We start from the raw sequence: 6000 nt of genomic DNA on the forward strand, positions 1-6000 counted from the left end.
GACCAAGCTGTTTTAAACACATCCTCTAGTGATTCAGCCTTAGTATCATGGCTCTGGTACAAATTCTGCCTACAACTGTTAAGGAGAGACAGTTTCCTTCTTTCTTGGCGTGCCTCTACAACAGCATCCCTTCCCCCAAAAAACACTGCCTGCTTCTTCCTTCTTCTATAAGATATGAAATTTTGCACTAGACTTAATCGTTCATTTCAGATCTTTGAAAAATAAGCCTGTTGGTTTTCTAACAATAAGCAGGTATCCTTTTTGCAATTACCACCTTATCCACTGTTATTCTAAAGAATCTTATGTGTCTTCTATAGAGGCATATTTTCTGCCACACTTGCAGTTCTCACTGATTTCCGTAATAGCTTCAGTTCGTTTAACTACACATACATTTGTATTATTAGTATTGTCATCTGTATTTATCTATTGTACTTCATATATATACGCATATATCTTTCCCTTATGCCTCACATAAAGGCAAGCAAAACTACAGATGTCTCCCTGAGTTAACTGACTCTGAAACAGCAGCAAGCAGTAACGCCTGTGTTTCTTTGACTGGCAGAGTACCAGTTATGAGGCCTGAATATGAGTTATCATATTTATGGGTAGAAGATTTTAATTCCTGAAACATTTAGAAAAATAACTAGAATAAGAAAAAATTTATGTTCTATCAGCCTCCCCTGAACTCTGACATAAGGGACTTGAAAACAACAGCAGAGATGTTTATTTTATTTTGTAGTATATTGGTAGAGTTTACCTTCGAAGACCAGTTGATAGCTTGATGTGTTCTTTCATACCTCAGACACCAATAATGGTAAATTTGCATTAAGGTAACTACTTTTGTAATTAGGCAACTTCCTGCAACAATTTGCATGAATCATTCTTCCCATTAAATATATCTTCTCCTTTCTGAATTGGACTTCAGCTTCTAATCACTGATTTTGCCATTCCTCTCTCATATTTCACTTCATTCTGTGAAATTATTCACACTAAAAGTCATTCCCCAGTCTTATTATTGATACACACACTGCATTATTTTATTTTATTCATTAGTGTCCGGCATTTATTCCATTCCTTTAATAATGCTGGTGTCTGTTTCCTGTACTTAAACACATCATTTCTTATGATTTGCCCAGTTACTTCAATGCTGGCACTGATAATATTTTGATAAAACCACATTTGCCTTTTCACCTTAGCCCAGGCCAGAGTTGTGCTGTGATTAGCTGGGTCTTCCTTACCATTGCAATAATCCAGTCCTCATTTGACTACCTCCCACCCACTCACAGCTCAAAATAGCCTGAATTTGGTAAGCTTCCAGGTGCCCTGCAAGGATGAGAGAACTTTTAAGCAAGGTTCAAGAAACACTTGTCATAGTGGTTGAAGGGGTAAAAATGAGTAACTCAAGATGTTTAGCTCATTGGATTTCTCCTGGAACATGTTACTGAAATGGTGATTTTTGTAGAAACAGTGTCATACTGCACAACAGCAAAGTGGTAAATTACTTTCTTAAATAGCTTTACATCCAAGTATAGTAAAAAGAACAAGATTTCCAGAGTCACACTGGAGAATTAGCCTTAATGTAAGTAAAGTTCCATTTCTTTTATCATAGAGACATGGCTGATTAATTTTCTATTATTTAAATGTCCTATTTTTTTCCATATTTTACTTTTGCACATAATTCCTTCAGATTTTGGACCTATTATCTATGTCATTTTTATTTAATGTTTGTCCACTCTTCAAAAAAGGGAATGACTATGGCAGATTTAATAAAATATTAAATTCAACTTTTAAGAGACTGAAAGACAAACAACTTTCATGAGTGGTTTACTTCATATTTTGGAGGTCTGTTTTCAAAATGCTGACAAAGATTCCAATCCCATGAATGAATTACTCTTTGGAATGGAAAAAAATGAGGAACAATCATTGGCTTATGAGTTCATATGTACCATATCTCACCATCAGGCTTGAATCAATGAAGTGGTAGTGATGTGTTTGAAATAGGTATGCACTTTTGTTGTGTAATCACTGATTATTACAGCAATTCCAAATTTGTTGGATAGCTTAAAAAAAAAAAGAAATAAAAAAAAAAAATATGAGACCAAGAAAATAGAAACAACTTCACCATACTGGTATTCTTTTACTTTTAAGTTCAAGTAGTTTAGTTTGCATGTTTCTTTGTATTCATGTAGCACACTTCAGTCTCCTGGCTTGTATTCACTTAGTTTTTCATCATTAACAAGCACAGGGGAATTTCAGCTCAAAAGACTGATAAAGCTAAGTGTTAGAGAAGTCTGAATCTCCTCACTATAGACCAGATTTCTGCTTTTTCAGATCCTCCCCACATTGCAGGGATGTGGATTTGGCATCAAAATGAAATTTGTTAATTTGTTTCAGTTTTCTTCATTCCAGCATGGAAATGAAGAAAAAAGAGGAATCAGATGTACCAGCAGATTTTGCCACAGGGAAGGATTTTCTAGTGCTCATTTCACATTGATCCAGAAGTTCCAAAAACCTCAATAAAATGTTTCTTTAAATTTCTTGCCAGTCCATGGTTACTGACTTACTGTTCTTTTTCCACCCTTCTCAGCATAGGCAATGACACACTGGGTGATCTGAAGGAGCAATATTGTGAGTTTGAGCCACATACAGGTAGAGGAGAGCTATTTCTCTCATCTTAGGATGGATATCTTGCATGAGGAAAATCATCTTGAGGTGTATACAGGAAAGAACCCAAAGAACCGCATATAAACTCAACATAAGAGCAAATATTACTTTAATTTCTGTATTAAAATATGAAAGGCAGCATTGATTCCATCTAATTTTAAGTCTCTGTTTGGGGGTCCTCAGAGGAATTTGGGAAGTGTCTAGACTGCCAGGCATGGTTGCACCAACATTTTGTGTTGCAGAAAGGCCCCAAGGTTTCACCAATATTCTACTTGTTCCTGGATTTGCCTGGAAAGGAAAAGTGAGCATACAGACAGCAGGGAAACACAGTGACATCCAGCCAGGTCACCAGACTGAATAAATGAAAGACCAAGACCTTGAGACATCTCACAGTGTCCCCCTACAATTTGGACAAAGCTACACTTAGTCTAGTCTTCCTCCATGGTCAAGACAGACAGGAGTATCTGGAAGACACATTCTCATCTAACCTACCTCTGGTCCAGCTCCGAAAATCTGGAACAGAGAAGGGAATTTGCCTTTTTCCTTTCAAAAGTGCTTATTAACACTCATATAAGAACCAGTGATTCTTTTGTCATAAAATAAATCTTGATAGCAAAATTTTTTAAATTATTTTAATTCGTTGGCTTAAATGTACCCTGAAAAGTATTCATGCATATGTGTGTGTGTATATATGGCTAGATAGATAGATAGATAGATTTATATGTAGATATAAATGTATCTATTTGTGCAGTATCTTGTTTCTATATATACAGTGTCTTAAATACAATATTGAAGACTGTTCAGATATATCTATCTTTTAGCTAAAAATATGAGGATGAAATTTTAGTCATTTTAACAGGAAAACAATGCCTTTGGAGAACGTTACATATGGTAATATATTCTTTGACATTGAACATCTAGTTCATGTGGGCAAAATATTTATATTTTTAATATAAAATCAATATTTCATTTTAAAATATTTTAATCATTCCCTGTCCTGGTTTTGAATGAAACACAATTCATTTTCATCTCAGTGGTTGGTATGGTGCTCTGGGGTTTTTTGGATTTATGCTGAACACAGGGTTGATAATATAGAGAAGTTTTGTTACAGCTGAGGGGTGCTTACACAGAGCCAAGGCCTTTTCAAATTCTCATGCCACCCTGCCCATGAGCAGGCTGGGGTGCTCAAGACATTGAAAGGAGGCACAGACAGACAGATGACTCCTGCTGACCACAGGGATATCCCATGCCATGTGACATCATGCCAAGCATATGAAGCTGGGAGAAGAAGAAAAGAGAAGGGTACATTCAGAGTGATGGCATTTTTGTTCCCAGATAACAGTTACAGAAGAAAGCCCTGCTTTCCTGGAGATGGCTGAACACACCTGCATTTGAGAAGCAATAACTTCATTCCTTGTTTTGTTTTGCTTGCATGCACAGCTTTTACTTTACCTATAAAACCGTCTTTATCTCAACCCACAAGTTTTCTCACTTTTCTATTCCCTCCTCCATCCCACTAGTGGTGGGGTAAGCAAGAGCTCCCTAGCACTTGTTTGGCACCTGGGGTTAAGCCATGATATTTTAATAAGAATTTAGATATTCAACTTACTTTGTGGGTAACTAACCAGTCTAAATATCCAAGGTTAGGGGCAACATAAACTGTGATTCTAAAGGTGCAGTGTCTGAAATGTAGCAATGGCACCTAGAGCTTAATTTCAGCAAAGTACTAATTTTTTTTTCTCACTTCTTACTACAAACTGGCAAAGTACCCTGTCTTTTCATGGACAGCAGTAAACATGGAAAAAATCTGAGATGTTCCTAAACATTGAAATTTAAATGCTGTCAGATCGGAGGGGAAAAAATTTAACCCTAACTAATTTCATTTGAGTTTATTCCATGTCTGTAATATTCAACCTAGTCCTGTCTCTGTTGGTGTGGTAGGGCTTTTATTGTGGCCAGCTGTACACCCCTACAAGGTCAAACACAGAATAATCTCTTGGGAGCACCCTGCATTCTCACTCTTCAAGATGGCATGTGCCAGAATAGAGATCTGCTCTGCAATAAAGGCTCTTAAAGACTGAGGTGGGGAAGAAGAAAAAAGAAATAAAATCAACCCAAAATCAACCCACAATCACTCATTATCTAATCTGTTTTCCTTTATCATTTTTTCTTCATATGTTTTTAACCTCTCTGTATCTTCACCTTCCCCCTTATTTCTGAAAAGCATTTGCTTCTAAAACACTGTGTAACACACGAGCATTGGAGAAATCTGGATTTGTTTTTCACAGGTATCTTCTGAAGATTCAGAAATTGCTGCAAAACAAATCGTTATTAATTGATCTGTACAATTACTACAAGCTTTGGTACTTTCCTTTGTAGTCCTCTTGTTCTCCTTCTCTGCACCTACGGTTTAGTATTTTAAGGTCTCAACACCTACACCTTTTAATTCTGCTGTGAAATGTTCTGCAACTTCACTTTTTTGTTATCGCTCTGTGTTTTGCAGGCAGAGTATTGATTTAATTTGCAAGCATTCCAGCTTTCTATAGCTATAGTTCTTCATTTTGTAACCTTTTTATATGAATATGTCTAAATCTCTAGAAAACTGAAATGTCACGCTAGTAATGCCTGCTTCTACTTAATATGTCAAAAATGTAGTTTTATAACCAGGTATAAAAAAGACACCCTGATTATTGAAATTTAACTGTAAAGAATATGAGACTGCCATTATTTACAAGTGCTTTATTACTTTCTTTTATGAATAGGTTTCAAGAACTTTGTTAATTATATGCTGTATGAGTGTAAAAAAAGCCTCTACTTATACATTTTAAATGCCCCTTTTTCTATATAATTACCTTTAAAGTAAGATGAGCATTTCTGTATTGCATTAAATTTATACTCTGATATGTTCTCTGAATGTGCTATAAATGCAAAGGTTCTTTCTTTCTTAATAGAATTTCACTTTTCTCATCCAGAGTTTCAATATTTCAGAGGTCTTTTCATTTGATTATACATGCAAATCACTTGGGAGACCTAATACACTTAGCTAAAAATTACTCATTCCTGTATAACAATCTCATCTACAGTGAATAAGACTTTCAAAAGTGTTTCCAGTTCTCCACACATTTGCTCTGTTTCGCTTGAATACAGATACTGCCACCGGCCAAACTGTAACCAGAGCACTCCAAGGCCACAGGCAGATTAATGCTTATGTGAAAAACAAAGTTTAAACCACCTTTGAATACTTCACTCTTCCTGACTTAGGGGGAGTCATCTGTATGAGACATGACTGACATAGATTACACTGCAAAAAGTACCACCAGGAGAATATTCCTGTTG

Source organism: Cinclus cinclus, chromosome 6 (assembly GCF_963662255.1).
Source record: "Cinclus cinclus chromosome 6, bCinCin1.1, whole genome shotgun sequence".
NCBI lineage: Eukaryota > Metazoa > Chordata > Aves > Passeriformes > Cinclidae > Cinclus > Cinclus cinclus.